A 19281-nucleotide genomic window follows, 5' to 3' on the forward strand; every position below is an offset into this window, starting at 1 on the left:
TGGATGTCTGGCGCGAACTTGGGAAGCTCCAGCAGTGGACTACAATAGGCTGAACTGACTGACTGAACTGATATCTTCAATATGATAAATTTTAATCAAAAGCATGTATGTTTAAATATGTGCATCGAAAAGACTATTTTATAAATAGTTTTTATTGTAATATAAAGCTACAAATATAACGGTTTTTAGGAGGACGAAAATCATAGGAGTCATACAACACATACATGAACCGCCAGATCACAAAAAACGTACACACATACGCTGTGTGGTTACCATCCAACAGCTGTGGATAACCATCCAACTGCTGGCTTTGAAATACACAGGCCGAAGACGAGCAGCAGCGTCTTCGGTGCGGCAAAGCCAGCCCTGCGGTCATCAACCCGCCTGCCCAGCGTGGTGACTATGGGCAAAACACATGAGTTCACGCCATTTTTGGCGCGAACTTATGGAGGCCTATGTTCAGCAGTGGACTGTATTAGGCTGAAATGATAATGATGATGATGATCATGATAAAAATATGCTGTAAAACTAAATCAACGATTTAACTTTTATTATATACTAGCACCCCGCCCCAGCTTTGCACAGGTATTCAACAAAAATTTCAATTTTTCCCTAATTTTTTTGGAAATGTAATACAGTCCACGTCAACCGCGGATAGTGTAGTTTCTCAACAATGAAAGAATTTTACAAATCGGTTCGGTAGTTTTGGAACCTATTTAATACAAACAAACAATCAAATTTTTAATCTTTATAATATTAGTATAGCTAAACTTTATTTTGGTTTTCAGTAGTCTCATATGAACGGGCATTTACTTATAATGAAATAAATAATTTTACAATATTATTTATATGAATAACTATGGCGCAGCGTATTCTTTATATTCTTTATAGTTCTTTCAAATATTTGCCATCACGCAGAAGACGGAAATAAAATACTCATGCTGCCTTCATTTCGTCATGTAGTGTTTCCGCGAGTATATTTATGTGTAACTGTGTAAATACTTGCGGTGTGACAATGAAATGTGACTAATTTCTTTAATTTTTTTTCTATAATTAAAATATTTACAAACTATTATCTTTACATTGCGAAAATAATCGTGCCTCTTGTCACGTAGCGCGCGGATATGGGTGCAATCCCCGGCTGCCATGTTTGCATTCGCCATCTTTGGGAATGAATCACAAGCGCATGCGTTCACTACACGCTATATGAAGACAGTTTTCTTTACCGTTTCGATCGTTTTGTTGTTTTCGTGTCAGTATGTTGAATCACCGTGTAACCGTTTAGTTTGGGTTTAGTTATACTTGAATGTAAATATAACTGAGGTAGGCCACAGCAGAAAATATCTTGCTCGAAATTTCGCAGCAGTTCGACAGGGAAGTAGCTCCTTAAACCTTAAAGAAGACCACAGCTAAATAATACTGCTTTTAAGCAGTGTTGTGTTCCTGTGGTGAGTAAGGTAGCCAGAACTCTTGAATGGGATTGGGGGTAGGGTTGTCAACGCGCTTGCTGTAGGGTTCAGAAATGCTTCTAGTGTTGCAAGCGACCATACCATCAAGTGAACCATACGTATGTTGCCGACCTAGTAGTGCAAAAAAAATCATAGTGAACTCGATTTGTAATCTAGTAGTAAGAGTATCTAGTAGGAATGCCTTTTCAACAAGTTCTGCGACTTTACACATTCGGTATTAAGTATAGTAAAAGTATGCAACTGTTATAAATGTTTCAATAGGTAGGTTTAAGTAGACTACTCATGAGGGCCGTAACTAAAACATGTTATAGCGCGGGTCAGTTTTTAGTGAAAACGAATTGTGTCAACAGAAACAAATGAATACAATACAATACAATACAATACAAATACTCTTTATTGTACACTATCAGAGAAAAATTTTACACCGTAAAAGAAAATATAGACATGTACAAAAGGCGGTCTTATCGCTAAAAGAGCGAAGAGTGAATAGTGTCGATTGTACCCTTATATCCTAGGTTAATTTTTATGAAATATTAGCCGTACGAAAAAGATTACATATAATAAATAATCATTACTTTAACGTTTTTTTTTTTTTTTTTTTTGTAATTTTTTGCTTTATTAGAATTTAGTTTTGTGAAGTTTATTTCCTCTATACTGGTGCTTGACCAATCTTTATTAAAGTTAGGTACCACAAAGGCCATATATATTGAAATATCTGTATCACTGGAGACGAATGGCCTTTCGGTCTTTGTCTTTAAATACTTAGAGTTTTGGCTGAAACTGTTTTTACCATTCTGGGACAACTCAGTGATAAGCTCATCCTAAATAGCCTATAAATTTGCTGATATAATTACTTCGCATATTAACTAATAGGTAGTTTTGTATAAAAATGTATCAATCTACCAAGCAGTCAGTTAAAGTTCTCCAGATTTTAATAAATAATAATATACCGGTGGTCGCTTTACTTTTAAAAGTAATTAAAATTTTAATTTGTAAAATGACGATTTGAAGGTACCTTCTAGAGCCTATTTGAATAAAGATGTTTTTGATTTTACGTTAAGTAGTGCGTTTTGTTTACACAACATATGTAGGCTAAGTAAACAAAGCGATCTGCAATATTTACTCGTATCAATGTCAATATATATATACGATGTTCAATGAACTTTAAATAAAACATTCGCTCTTGAAATATACGTGTCTGACAAATTGGCGTAGATAACAGTGATCTGCTATGCAGGGTTGTGGGGTCGATTCCCGCACTTCTTAGCTTACTTATTTATTTATAAGTAAATTTATTAATAATTACGTTTGCAGGCAAACGAAAATAACCGACTTCAATTATATCGACAAGTAATACAACGTAGGTAGACAAAAAAATTGTCGAGTAAATACGCATTATCAAAGATTACTCCAAAAGTTATAATCAAATCTCGATGAAATTTAAATGTGACCACATGATAAACATTGGCTTTCGATTAAATTAAAAATCATCAAAATCGGTAACCCAGTAAAAAGTTATGCGGCTTTTCGAGAGTTTCACTCGATTTGTCTGAAATTCCATCATGGTTTCCTTATCATGGTACCAAACTAGGGATATTTCCTTTCCAACGAAACAAGAATTATCAAAATCGGTTCATAAACGACGGAGTTATCCCCGAACATACATAAAATATATATATATATATATATACGGTCGAATTGAGTAACCTCCTTTTTTTGAAGTCGGTTAAAAATAACAAAAAATTGGCTGATACTTAAAAAGTTAAAACACAGGCAATGACTTGCCTCCTTTAATGTTAGTAAGCGTAGACCAATGATTTTAGAAAAAAAAAGATAATTACTTTTTCTTCTAATAATAATACAATAATACTTTTTCTTCTTCCTAAGATCATTGGCGTAGACCGTTTCGAGTATATTGAACACATTCTTTAATTACAGTTGTTGTATTGTTGTAAAATAATTTAAAAAATCGAACAAATTGACTAACACTTCTTAGGGTACAACAATGTAAAACTTGTCAAGAAGCTCAAAAAATCATAATATTTTAAAGTGTACCATAATATATTAATAGCTTTCACAGTAATTAGATTGTTGGCTACGACATGTGAGTTAGCACTGGTCGGGTTTCAAGTCTGATTCAATTATTCTAAATCCACATGTTTTTACCCGCATGCAGATAATTGTATTTGTCTAAAGTTGAAGAGCTTGTTAATTTAAGAATTTACAAAACAGTATTGGATTACTTACAATCTCCAGAATTTTCGAGGTGTAAGGTTTCGTGGTGATTAATCTTTTAATTTTTGGTATTAAGTTGTATTAATTACACTTTTAACCTATTTAAAAAAAAAAGCTAACGGTCATAATTTACTGCATGCTTCTTGCGAGTTATTTATTTTTTAAAGGATACATTTTTAAAATATATAAATGAACTGTGTTAATAAAACTTCAACACCCTTTTGTCGCAGTGTTGTACCCTTAAAACCTAAATAGCTAATCATTACAAATTTTTACAGTATTTGTATTGCTATGACTGCTACAAAAACTGTAAAAATAAAATAAAATAATATAAATTAAAGTACTTAATTCTAAAACAAGTAACACTTTGTGTTTGGCCATTTTTACTGAATCTTAAAATATTTATTTTTGTTTTCTAATGTTTACGCGAATGTTACTCATTATAATGAAACAACTTTTTCGGATTTTATCACGGCTTATCAATTCTTTGGGTACCTGACGTTTCGGATACTTTACAGCAACCATGGCTACAGGAGGATATTTACAAATATAAAATAAAAAAATAAACCCTCAATTTATTTATCCTTCTGATGTTTATAGACATAATAACGTAACTTTACGTTCTGTCTCACATTTATTGTAATTTTCATTTTGTTCATATAACGATATCATTACTTTATTTAATTAGTGAAAAATTCAAGTAGCGAAAAAACAGTTTCTGTAGAAAGCAACACCAATTAACGGAATGAAAGGCAAATACTTTCACTCGCAAATAATAGGTATTCGGTTGGTATATTTTCTGATGTGTTTTACTGGTAAAAGTTTGAATACACGTGTCTCAAAGAAATAGAGTATTTTAACACGCTTTTATTAGTTTTACCTGTAAGCAACATCTTTAAATTTCATTTAAATCAATTTTAATAACTCTGATTTACTCGAAAATTATCAAACGCTTCTCCTACATGTAGAAAGAGGTCTATGCCCTGTGTGTAACCTACAGACAGTATGTTACGGTATGTCTTTTACGGTCTATGCCCATGTCATACTGTCTGTATGTTACACACAGCTGGTCATAGACCGTAAAAGAAATTGCATAAAATGTACAAAAAAAATCGCACAGGGGTCGGTGGCTGATGACAATACAATTATTTAATATTTTCGAACAAAGGATACGGATATTCAGAAAAAAAGTGTGTATATATGTGTGTAGTTATAGTATACGTAAGAAGTTATACTTCATTGGCTAGCTAACTTCATTTTGCTAACTTCTTCGTTGGCTAGCTAACTACAGGTGTCGGTTTTTTGTGACGGTGTGCGCGCGCATCGTAAAAACTTTCATCATTTTTCCCTAACGCGTCAAAAGAATTATAACTTCAAAAAGAAATAATCCACTTGTTTAGTTCAATTTGCTATCCAAGCGTGTTTTTAGTTGGTTTAACCTTTGTTTTAATATACAACATGATCAAGCAAGACTAGAAGATATAACACTAGCGTAGAATTTTATTTTTGATAAGAAGAAGACTAATACCGACATTCGCAATACGAACACAGATAAACTAAAATACATAAGTAGGTGTATAAAAATATTAAGTAGGTACATCGTTATCTAAAGGAAAAAGGGAACGACTATTTATGATAAGATGGACCACCAGCTTTGATATCTATAAAACTTAAGACACAGTAACTTATAAATAGATATTATTGCTTCCCATTTAACTCGTCATGTTGAGAGTATTTCTATCCTATTCTCTTTTTATATGACATTTTATGCAATACTATTTGTTAGCGACATCTAGCGTCAATACTGGAAGTCATACATATATAGCTTGTATTAGAATGTGTGTATAGAATACATAACACGCAATAAAATATATACATAATTGATTCATGACTAAATAAACATTGATGTAGTTGTATATTTTTAAAACATTTATAATTTAGAAAGCAGTATTGAAAGATATGATAGATACGTGCTGTTTTGAAGTCTTGTTACGTTATATGGTCATAGTTATAATAAATAACACATCGATTACATGTGCGTTTTACGATATTAAATTAAAATATTATTACTGTAAACTATGTTAAATAAAAAACATTGTGAAGGAATACTTCATTATAGTGGGTATTTTGATAAAAAACCGTACGTAAGATGTAGTGAATTGATAGATTTTATTATCTAATAAATTTTTACTGGCTGAAAAATTTTGATGATTCTTTTTTTATTTCGTTTTTTTTTTTTGGTTCTATTAAAATTTGATCAAGATTTAACGAGTAATTATTGAGTAATCCCTAATAATGCTTATTATTAATAAGTTATTAAATTAACCTTGTTTACGTTGATGATGTTCTCATTTTTATTTCTATCTGAGAAGTCGATTTTTTTCTTGAGAAATAATACAATTATTATTCTTAGAGATTATCTTAAACGGGAAATGTGTTTATGTAACAATAAGTCTTATTATATTAGTTAAGTGGCTGTAAATAAAGTGCTTATTATTAATATTGTATTCTACACCTATTACGTATGGTTTATTATTTTAAATTGAATTATCAATAGCCTAGTGCTTCAGTATAAGTGCGATAATGGCCTTTAATACTAGAATTTCATAACTTGAAAATTAGTAATATTTTCTAAGTATGTATTTATTTTGAAGTTATAACGTTATAATTTAAAAAAGGAACAACTTGTCAACTCTTATCGTCCTATTTATGAATCATTTATGTTTAATCACACCTAAAGATTTGTTTTTTGTGAATCACGTATACCGTTCACGGTTCACGACAACTGCATGTATGTAATTATTTTATACATATGTATACTATAAAGAGATAAGAAGATAAAAATTTCACTTTTGTAATTCATTAGTCATGAAAAGTCATGACAAATAAAGAATAAAATAAGGTAGAAAAATTGAGTGATAAAATGACGACACAAATTTAATGTGTACGAGCCTTACGGATGCGTTTTTTTAATTTAGGTCGATCGTAGCTATGTTTAGGTATGTTTCTTCGCAATGCAACCTATAAAGTTGAGTGGCAGATAACGCAAATAAACGGTTATATTAAACCCATTTCTTGTATTTATCTCGCACAGGTCATTGGTACCCGATCAACGGGTTAACGACCACAATAATACTATAATGAAATTTGAGACTGATTGTTTTTATAATTACCTAGTTTCATATAGGAACAATAAGACAGTAAGTGATAAATAAATCGATGGGTTTGTTTAGTGGTCACAACAACTAGGCATATGGCAAATGTTTGTATTGGCCATACAGATGCTTGTCGTCGTTATGTAAGACTTTTGTTTCGGCCCCCGACACAGTATTCATTTCCTATTAGGAGCTCAGATTAATAAACAAACCTCTCAGATTAGGAGGTTAAGTGTGAAGCATTTATTTATTATTTACTAGCATCCTTCCCCGTTTTCGCATGGGTATTTGACAAAAAATCCAAAATACATTTTTCCCCTACTTTTTTTTTAATTATAATGTAGCCTATATGTCACTCGCGGATAGTGTAGCTTCAACAGTGAAAGAATTTTCAAATCGGCTCAGTAGTTGCGGAGCCTATTCAATGCAAACAAACAAACAATCAAATCTTTCCTCTTTATAAACTATAATCTTAGTATAGATGTAGGCATAAATCAGAATAAAAAATTAAACGTAGAATTTAATTAATGAAGATTTAACTTTTGTACCATACATGAGGATTACTCCATTAATAGAACTCAAAGAGGTTTTATATCAAAGAAACAATATTAGTACGTTTTAGAACCTTACCTATTTCTGTTTCAATCGAGCGAAACTTTGATGTGAAATTCAAAGGGCTTATATGATCTCCGTAATGCTCGTGAACCAATGAACCAAGGATTACTTGTTTACAAAATTACAAAGAACATAAATATATAATCATTCGAACAATAGCGACTAAATAACCATTCGAAAGATGAAAGCGACATTTGGACCAAACGTTTTTATTTGCAGACTCAGAATTTGTCATATCAAAAGATAGGCTAATTAACGTGTAACTTGTAACTTGTAACATGACGATAAATTTAAACAAATATTCAGATGGTGAAATAGTTGTTCTGCAAGGTCTTTGTTATTTTAATAAAATAATATGTAGTCATTTCCTTATCTTTCGCAACAACTCATCTTTAAAGCAATTACAAAACAAAGGAAGTATAGTCGAAGGTAAAAAGTTTAAAGAAATAACCTATGCCTCTTCGACCAAAGACTATAAATATACTGATATGGTTTTGCGGAAGCTATGCTACCTCCGTGTTGGTTTTCCCTCTACACTTTATGGTGTAGGCGTCTGGCCTTTGATGCGTAATATAAATAGAAGTTAATTTGCACAGTAAAGAACAAAAGATGCACTTTATAGTAATTTAATGGAATCCAAACGACATTAGTTGTGTCAATACAATAGGTAAAGGTTGTTTAATTAATTAGAAAATTTGCTTCTCTTATTTCGATAAAAATTAACACAATTTCCTTTTTTATTTAGTTATTTCCGTTATCTGTTTGTCCTTATAGGTACCTATTAGTGTGATTTTTTATAGCTTACTAGCTGACATGGTGAACTTGGTACCACCTTATTTTTTTCCTTAATATAATATATATCAAAATAAAATATAGCCTAACTTTTAAGTTGGATAAAACTGGGCACGGTGTACAAATCTGATTGAAATCAGTTAAGTAGTTTAGGAGTCCATCGCGGACAAACAACGTGACGTGTAATTTATATATATTAAGATAGGCTTATACTGTGCTCTTAGCCGAAGCGGTTGTGTGGTGCAGTGTGTCTTCGTTTTGTTCGTTCGCTGTATAGTTGTGAGGATTTATCTTTATAATTGTGTTTTGTTCCACGATAGTTGCTAAAATTTGTGACTCGATTTTGGTCATATCTAGTTCTTTCATAACCTCGCTTAACAGTATGAGCTACTTCAATAATATTTAAAATAAACATTAATTGCAGAAATTTAAGAAACTTTTATAAAAAAAAAATGTGAAAGTTTCTGGATATTGATGGACGTTTGATTTTGTATAATTATGCGAAGGGCTTCTATTGTTAAAAACCATAGCTAAAGAACTAGCAAAATAACACACAAAATAATCTTTATCCCCAGATTCCCACCAGATTGGGAACTATAAAAATAAAAATTATTACTACAATAAAAAGCTACCACAAATTCGAAGTAATAAACATACCACTTACAAGAATCACGACCAAAAAAATACACATGTGTGGGAAAAATAATAAATACATTTATGGAGTTAGTAACACGCATAAATACAGTTATATTATAGGAAGATCAATGAACACATCTTTTGTTTATGACCCACATATAGAATATATTTTTGTACTCGGCATGTGGTACCGCACGTTGGATTAAATCTAATAACATGTAGCTACTTATTTTTTTATCACCATATGTTGAGGATTTATTAATATATCAAAGACGGGGGGTAGGAATCAGTGTAGTAGTCGGAAAACTGTCACGTTTAAAACTTTTTTAGGGTTGTCCCTAAATAAAACCCTTTGGTTATGATACGGTAAGACCCGGTGTGTTAACGGGGTATAATAGGTTCTTAGATTTAAGGGCTTGTTAAAAATAGTAACAGTATTGAAATCCGTAAAAGTTATTTGTTACAAGCTGCTCCTCGTGTTACTTCCGGACTCCTAGGACTATCGGGATAAAAAGCCTTTATTCTATAGATCTCCAGCTTTACTAGTGACCAGGTTTTATTGTATTCAGTTCAATAGGCTTTGTATAGAAGAGTAAAAAAGATCCATATTAACTTACATTTGTTATATTAACATGAAATTATCTTCCCAAACGCAATCGCCTTGATTTTTCTATTAACAAATGCTTAGACAAATTTGTAAAATTATTCAAATGCATCACAAAGAATCATCATTACAGCCTATACAGTCCACTGCTGGACATAGGCCTCCACAAGTTTACGCCAAAAATAACGTGAACTCATGTGTTTTGCCCTTAGTCACCACGCTGGGCAGGCGGGTTGGTGACCGCAGTACTTGGCTTTGTCGCACCGAAGACGCTGCTGCCCGTCTTCGGCCTGTGTATTTCAAAGCCAGCAGTTGGATGGTTATCCCGCCATCGGTCGGCTTCTTAAGTTCCAAGGTGGTTGTGGAACCTTGTTATCCCTTAGTCGCCTCTTACGACAGCCACGGGAAGAGAGGGGGTGGCTAAATTCTTTAGTGCCGTAGCCACACAGCACGCAGTTCGCAAAGAATGTAAGTACGTAAAACATTGTTGATGTGCAGTGACCTCGATTAATTCTTCTCTTGCAACTCGATGAACCGATCAAATTATTTTTATTGAGTGACTGAAAAAAAATGTTTACTACAAGGGTTTTCTTTGTTTTCGGAAAGGAATCGATAAACTATACAAGACTCTGGCGTCATATTAAGTATCTGTTGTGATCGTGCTCAGAATACTTTACCTTTTTAATTGTCTTGTTGATTACGAAAAAGGAAATCAGAAGTCGGTTTGCGTACGCGACGTAGCAGCTAACCTTTTTGCTTGATTATTAAATTGATTCTTAAAAACATCATACAATAATAATAATATAAGTAATTAATAAAAAATATATAATTGTTTATTTCGTTATATGTATACTACCTACTTGACTCTACAAATAAATGTACTGTCCTGCGAACTGCCAAATAAATGTAGTTTTGATGATTGTTAGGTATTCTGAAGTTTTCTCTGATATACCGCGCAATTTCCTCACTTTTTTTATTCCTTATAGAACTTTCTACAAATGTTCGTAGTAGAAACAATCTAACAAAATTAACCGAATCGGTCCGTTCAGTGGCGTATTTTAAGAATCACCGCCCTGGGCCAATTTTAAGTTGTCGCCCACGAATTTTTGGGCTAACTTTTTCATAGGCTACACATTTTATATATATATATATATATATATATATATATATATATATAATACTCTCAAACATGAATTTCTAATATCGAATTCTTAATTCAAAGTAGCTCTAACTACGATGACAGAAACATGATTTGTAATTTAGGAGACATAGTCAGTAAACAGCCTGCTCCAAAGCCTTGAATACAAAATACCAGTCATTCAACATTGTCGCATATTATAGATTTTTCATCTATCACATGCATTGTGAAAAATAGACACAGTTTACCTATTATTTACTTAGAAGCTGTTACGAGGCCTTTTGACGCAAATCTTATATAGTGTATGTTTACAAGACAAGGTTTTGTTTGTATGATACATGTATGGAGTTGTTTGTCTATTTCGTAGTTTTGTATGTAACACAAGTAAGACGTATTTAGTGTATGAATAAATGATTATAAAAAAACACTCTTATGAAGATATTAGAAATGATATGCTGCAAATAACTCAAAATTTGAAAGAGGTTGGAGGCTAACTATTCTACAAGCTCAGAACCGGCTAAACTTATTATACAAGATTTTAAACATTGGTAAACGACGACGACCTGATTAATTATACTATTTTAGTAAGTAATTTCAAGACGTAGAACGGGATATTGACCATATTTGTCATTCATTATAGAATATGTGTGAATGAGTATAGAGTACGTCAGTGACTATGGCTCTCGTAATGTGGCCGAAACATTTGTTCTTTATAACATTCATTGCTACACTACTACACACTCCAGAAAACTTAAACAAGTTTATCATAAGAACTTTGCACTCACCAGACACAAAACTCAGAAATTAATGTGCCATATGGAGCTTAGTATTTAGTCTTTTTTTATTATTGGATTGGTTAAGTATAATTTTAATCCATATTCTTACAATCATCTCTCTAAAGATACGAGTGAGAATTTGATCATAAAAATATAAAGATACATCGCTAATAGCGTATTTAACCTAATTTTTTTATTGCCTTTACAATCCTAACGACTTTGAAAGGCAATCTTAGTGAACTTTACAGCTGGGTTACAAAAAAAAAATTGGTAGTTACATAGTTTATGGAATTCAAACTTGTACATATGTTATAAATTTAAAAAAAAATGCTTTAAATTTGCTGACAGTAACTTAAATAAATTTAAGTTACGTAGGTATTACATAAAACGCTGATTTAATAAAGTGCAAAATTAATTTAAAAAAAAAACGTGGTTTGTATTTATATTTAAGGAAAATATCTTAAAAAAGGAAAACGTAAAATAAATAAATAAATAGTAAAACCTTTTTATTTATTCTAATTTTAAATATAGAACTATGTTTATAAACTGCTTCTATTTTTACATACGGCTAAAATATAGAGCAGATATATGTACACACATGCGATGATATGTACATATATAATATACTAACTAATTAATTATTTTCAAGATAGAAATGTAATAAGGTTTTTTTTTCTTTTTTGTATTTTTTTTTATGATTTACCGACAATTATGCCTATACTATACAAATAGTATGACTTAAACATTTAGACATAGACTTATACATTTTAAATTAAAGATAAATATAAAAATTGAAAAGTAATTATGTTTAACATCACAAAATTAAAATAGCTAAACTTAAAACATAAATAAGTGTTGCAAAATAAACAATAACATATTACATACATAATTTTTGCAATGTCACTCTCCTAACATTATACCTACAACATGACGAAATTTTCAACGTTAGCTGTTTGAATACATTATTAACGGTTCATCTGCTCAAGACAAGGTAAAATAATGAAAATTATTAAATTATACCCTCCCCTTTGGTAAACAACACGGTAAATTTTACGATATATTTTTATATTTAACTAGCTGTGACCTGCGGTTTTACATGCGTTAATTTGAGGAAAAATAGCCCTCGTCGGTAAATAGGCTATCCAACACGAAAATAATTTTTCAATACAAACGAGTAGTTCGTGAGATTAGCGCGTTTAAATAAACAAATAAACTTTTCAACCTAATAATATTAGTATAGATTTCACTTCAGCCTATCGCAGTCTCCTGCTATACATAGGCCTTCTGGCCTTCTGCTACTGCTAATATTAACGGGCTCTAAATTGCCTAATGTCACAAACATAAGACAACGACAGTCCTGTGACTGCCTAGTAAAGCTAGGACATAGTCCGACACTGACAGTATTTCTCTCATCACTTCAGCATATCGCAGTCCACTGCTGGACATAGGCCTAATAAGTTCGCTCCAAAAATGGCATGAACCCATAGTCACCACACTGGGCAGGGTTGGTGACCCAAGGGCTGGCTTTGTTGCACCGAAGACGCTGATGGAACTGTGTTATCCCTTAGTCGCCTCTTACGACACCCACGGAAAGAGAGGGTGGTGGCTATATTCCTTATTGCCGTAACCACACAGTGGTGTAGCAGTATAGATTTAGAGTGTGATCAACCACATTTGTTCTATTTAAAAAATGTTCTTGCAGATGAACCTTCATACACCTTTGCCCATACCCTTGGCGTGATACTATAACTTTATCAAAAACTATATTTTAATACAAACTCTGTAAAAAAATGATTATTAAGATATCGTGTGTCTATTATATACATCGCGGCTACTCATATTTATCCATATCGATTACGACTTCCATATATATATATATAGGTCTGTATCATGAGTTCTGGTATATCAGCTGATGGCAAGTCTCAAATCAAAAACGTTCGCATTCGGCTGCCTTAGAAGCAGTTCATTCGTCTCTTGTGCCAATTATTATTGGCAGATCTACAACGCTTGACCGTATTACTTTGAAATTGTAAACTAGGTGAACGTACCTAGCTTTTAGGAACGAAAACATTTATTTTTTGTGTGATAGACTAGTAAACCTATTTAGAAATAATAATCTTATTCATACATAATATTATTGTATGAATAAGTAAATACCTAACAAATAATAATAATGCAAATTAATGATTGATTGCATTAATGATCTTACTAAAAAAATTCAAATATCTGCATTCTAGCAATCGAGAACAGATTATTAATTACATAAATAAATATATTACAATAGGTATATCATGTATAACAAAGAACACATAAAATATAAACATAATAAATAAGAACACATAAAATTCTCTGCCATATCCCGTATATCGAAGATATATAATAGTATATGTGAGAAAGTGGATGTTTTTAATGATAAATTACCTGCTGAGGGATTAAATAATTATAAGTGATTTTTGTGTTTGCTGTTTATGTTTGTTTTTTAACTTACTAAATCTATTTTTAATTATACTCATCTGTATTTCAATATATAATATTTTAATAATACTAGTGTTACATTTTTTTGTGCATGTTGTGACAACTTAAAATGTTGCTCATTTAAGCTTAATTGTAGTACCTAGAGTTTTTATGTAAAAAATTATAATGTAGCAACTACTGTTTGTCCAAATGAAATAAATAAATAAATAAATAAACACGCTTTTATTTACTATGTTTAAAAAAAAGGACAAACAGAATCAGCTCGTCGTACACGGCTGGGTTTTCTACAAAATGCCACCAACCAGTTAAATACTGTACTCGACTGGCTAACATGCAAAATATCGTGAATAGCGCGTTTTTATATTATCTTGATTATTGTTAACTTGTTTTATTTGTTGTTGTTATGAAATCATTAAATCAAACGCAAATACTCGTTCATGTGAAATATTTTCATGCCTCTAATACTGTAAGTAATATTTTTAATCGAGAATTTACAATCAATTAGTAATCCACCAGATACTACATTGATAAAATTATCTGTAACGTCTTAATACTTCTGAAAGCATAAAGCCTAAAATAGAATTGAAGCGTAGATAAAATAATTCCCCATCTTACAGTAATTTAATATTTAGCGATTATTTGCTATTCGATAAAACTCTTTATATGCGATGCATTGTAATTTTACAAAGCACTTTCTTAAAACGAGTCAACAATAACACGATATGACCTCATGTTAAGTTAATAACTGCAGTCATGGACAACCGAGAACAGCAAAGGGCAAGGCTGACCACTTCGACAAAACAATGGTAATTCGATTATTTACATATCGCGTCGAAATTGCTTATCGCAAAAACAATTGCATATGTATTGCGAATGATAATGAGTTTAAAATCCTCATCAAATGAACTCAGCTGATAGTGAGGTGCAGTTAATGACTTTACTGGAAATAAATTTTATTTCTACACGTTTGAATCGTTTTATATATTCATAAGAAACATTATCGAGTTAGTACGCGTCTCGTATGAATATTAATGAGTAGAAATTCGTTGCTAAAGTAATGAAAAGTGGAAAACTTTGGTAAAGATATATTTTGTAACTTGGTTCATTATGGCACAGGCTTTGCCTATCACAAGAACCAGGAAACTCATTATTGTATGTAAATATTTTTATGAATAAAGCATTATTACTTATTATTTAAAGCATTATTACTTATTATTTATAAAACTGGATAACCCCGTGATGTTACAAAACTTAAGTTATTTTTGAGATATCTAACAAAGTGCACGAGTTTATAATTAGGTTACCAGATGATACACAAGGTAACAGTTTTCATCAAAGTATATAAAATAACTAAATAATGATTGTAAAATATTGTATTACATTATATTTTTTGTAGTTCGTATAAATACAAACAAAAAATAAAAATTACATGCAGTATTTTTTTCTTAAGTTTTTATATTTTTCTAATTTTAGCTTCAACCATTTGGCGTAATGACTTAAAATTGCCCTAAAAGAACACGCGATTTAATTCAAGCAAAGTATGTTAATTTTTATTATATATATATATATATATATATATATATATATATATATATATATATATATATCATTTTATTGTTTATATACAAAGTTCTAACTACTAAAATACGCGTAAAAGTTTCAAGCTATAAAAATAAATATTCTTCATAGTTTTCTCGAGTTCTCTTTAGTCGGTAAATTTTACTTTGATTTAAAATAGGTCTAATAAAATTTTCAATAACAAATGCTAATTAGTTAGAAGACTTAGAGTCCACACATCATACATATGAAATATTATATATTATACACATATATATATAACTAGCTGTGCCCGCGGCTTCGCCCGCGTTGAATTTTAGTGTGTCACAAAGTTTTCCCGGAAAACTTCCAGTAAACTCTCATCAAAATCGGCTTAGCCGTTCCGTAAACCTTTCTCTTGAAGCCCTCTCTCCATTGGTGAAAGATCACAAATGCTTTTGGGAACTTTGTTTTATAATACACTAACTGTTGTCCGCGACTACGTCCGCGTGGTTATGAAGATATGTATTACTATTAAGATGCTTAACGCAAATTATTTTTTTATTTCTGTCACTTGAAATGCTTATCAGACTGAGTAACTTTTTAAAAGACACAATTTAGTATAATTTAATAGTTATTTTATAATACCTCTCTATACACCACATTTTTAGTTTTATTTTTAGGCTGCAGCATAAATAACCTATCAGGCGAACTTATAGCTGCTGTATATGTTTCATACAAACTATCAACCCCAATTAAACCACCTTAGCGGTGGAATATCGCAGTCCGTTCTTAGCGGACGTCGACTAACTATAATCTACCTCCCTGCCAAATTTCATCTTTGTACATCCTGGATGGATGGACCGTCCAGCGGTTTTTGAGTTCTCGTGATGAGTGAGTCAGTGACCTTTCTCTTTTATATGTATAGATTACAATGCATTATTTGGACACCTCCTCACCATTTATAGAGCACACATTTTAAATTTCAAGTATCTTACTTCAAAACCATAGGACTTTCATACAAACTTGCAACCCCCGTTTTACCCCCTTAGGGGTCGAGTTTCATAAAATTTCTTCTTCTTAGCGGATGTCTACGCTCTATAAGGAACCTACCTGCTTTTCAAGTTTGTAGCTATTATAGTTCTAGAGATTTCGTGATGAGTGAATCAATCTACCATCCCCCGTTTTAACCCCAAAAGGGAGTTGCTTTCTAAAGATACATTATTTGGATACCTTCTCGCCATCTATAGAGCACACATTTTAAACTTCAAGTTTCTTACTTCAAAAACATTGGACTTTCATACAAACTTCCAAACCCCGTTTTATCCCCTTAGGGGTCGAGTTTCGTAAAATCCGTTCTTAGCGGATGCCTACGTCTTATAAAGAGCCTACCTGCCAAATTTCAAGTTTGTAGGTGTTATAGTTTCGGAGATTTCGTGATGAGTGAGTGACCTTTCGCTTTTATATATATTATAGATTTTATATCGTACGCGTGAAACCGTACTATATTGAAATGCAATGCACTCATTTTACTGTTTAACTGTTATTTTTAATAGATTGTATTAAAATTCCATCGATGCAATCGAACCTACAATTTAACGGTCTTGAGTCGGACCCCCAAATCTACACGTTTGAGTTCGTGACATTGCATTCACTATGTACGTGACTTTATTTATGTTTTCGTGACATAATACTTTGTTCATAACATTATGTAATGTAATACTAACTCATAACCTTCATTGACCTTGCGTTTCGTGAACTTGCTGAGGGTTGCAATTTAGTGTAATGTTTTAACTAAATAAAAAAATAAAAAATAAATTGACGACGTGATGCCATATCGAAGCAGTATTTTTTGTATTTGTTATTATGTATGTAATTTATTTGTTAAAGGTTATGTTTAGTTGTAATATTAAGATTTTTTTATTGGAATAGATGTTTCATACTGTTTCAAATGTTTCGCTACGTTTCAAAGCGTAGGTCAGTACTATAATATATCCTAAAATGATCAATGAATCTATAAGTAAAAATGATCCGACAAGTGCTTTACACTAACAATCCCTAGATTACAACTAGAGATGATACGAGATTCCTTTGTCGAAGGTTGCAAAACATGAAAAACTCAAACATCTATGCCAAGAACACGACAATTATATGGCTTATAGAAAAAAAAGTCATTTGAGGGAATCGCATCAGCCAGTTGCTCAGTGTGACCACTGCGCCAAATATAACGCGTATAAATGACGTTTACATCCTTACACACAACACACACAAATCAGCCCATCGCAGTCCACTGCATGACATAGGCCTTCACAAGTTCGCGCCAAAAATGGCGTAACTTATTTGTTTTGCCCATAGTCACCACGCTGGGTAGGCGGGTTGGTGACCGCAGAGCTGGCTTTGTCGCACCGAAGACGCTGCTGCGCATCTTAGTTCTGTGTATTTCAAAGCCATTCAGTTGGATGGATATTCCGCCATCACTCAGCCTTTTAAGTTCCAAGATGATAGTGGAATTGTGTTATCCCTTAGTCGCCTTTTACGACACCCACGGGAAGAGAGGGTCGCTATATTCTTTGCTGCCGTAACCACACATCTTGCATACGTTTATATCTAATGAAAAGTAATGCGTGTTATAATGATGAACTGCATTATTGGTTATTATTTATATGAAAAAAAAAACATTTAATATCTGTCGATTTCATTATGGGTATGTGGGTACGTGTGTATGTTAAAATAATATAATCTAATCCTTTATTTTATATATTACAGTACTTGTTCTAAAATCCTGTTAATTATCAAATTCTAAAATGTCATAACCAAAAACCTTTCATGTCAACATACAGACCAGATTAGAAGCACAAATTTGACAAGGGTTGAAAGTAAACAGTAACTTTTAATAAATTTTTTCGACCGTCTTTTTAGAATTTTTGAAGCTAAATTAGCAAGTTCATTAAAATTATTATTTAAAAAAACAGAGTAAGTGTAAAAATATTTAAATTAAAAATTTCTTTTCATCAAAAAATGTCGAGCTGTCAATGTGTCGAGTAATTTTTAAATCATTTGCAGTTTCGACCTTAAAAATAAACACGGTAACTTAGGGTAAATTAAGATATCAATTTACCCTAAGTTACCGTGTTTACAGTATTTTCCTAAGCGTAGTATTTTAATTGACGGCAATAAAAGGCTATTATAGAATTCGGTCAAGGTGATATTTGAGTAATTATAATCTTAATTATGTATGATATACGGTGTCATTTGGCATGGATTTATCCAAGGTAAAGGATTTACAAGGCTTTACAATTAATAACGTAGGGATAAATTAAAAACTATGTCGATATAGAAGGTAGCTTAGATAACCTTCTAATTTCTAATTTTCCAAAGGTTTATATTTCAATTTGAAACGTCAAAACCAGCAAATACGTAAATTAGTGTACGGATTTTTCTGAATAATTTACGAGTATTCTAACTGTTTTCATAATGTCAGTAATTAATATGTGATTACAGCGATTACGTTGTATTAAATTTTATTTATTTTTTTTATTTATTTTTTTTATTTATTTATTTATTTAAGGTGAATTTACAGTTATGATAATACACAATTATAGTTTATACATATTAGAAAATTAAAGAAACCAATTACAAATTCACACAGATAGACATAAAATAGTAATTAAGGCAGATGTTGAGCTTGCAATAGAAACAACTTATACACATTATATTAGTAAATATTTATGTAACTGTTTGTAAATATTTAAGTAAATATTTATGTACTTATAATAATACTAGGATGGTTTTATTCTAATTCAAAATAGATGTTGGAAAGCTTGCGTCTTGCAGAGATATGACTTACATT

The sequence above is a fragment of the Melitaea cinxia genome, chromosome 19 (genome assembly GCF_905220565.1).
Source record: "Melitaea cinxia chromosome 19, ilMelCinx1.1, whole genome shotgun sequence".
NCBI lineage: Eukaryota > Metazoa > Arthropoda > Insecta > Lepidoptera > Nymphalidae > Melitaea > Melitaea cinxia.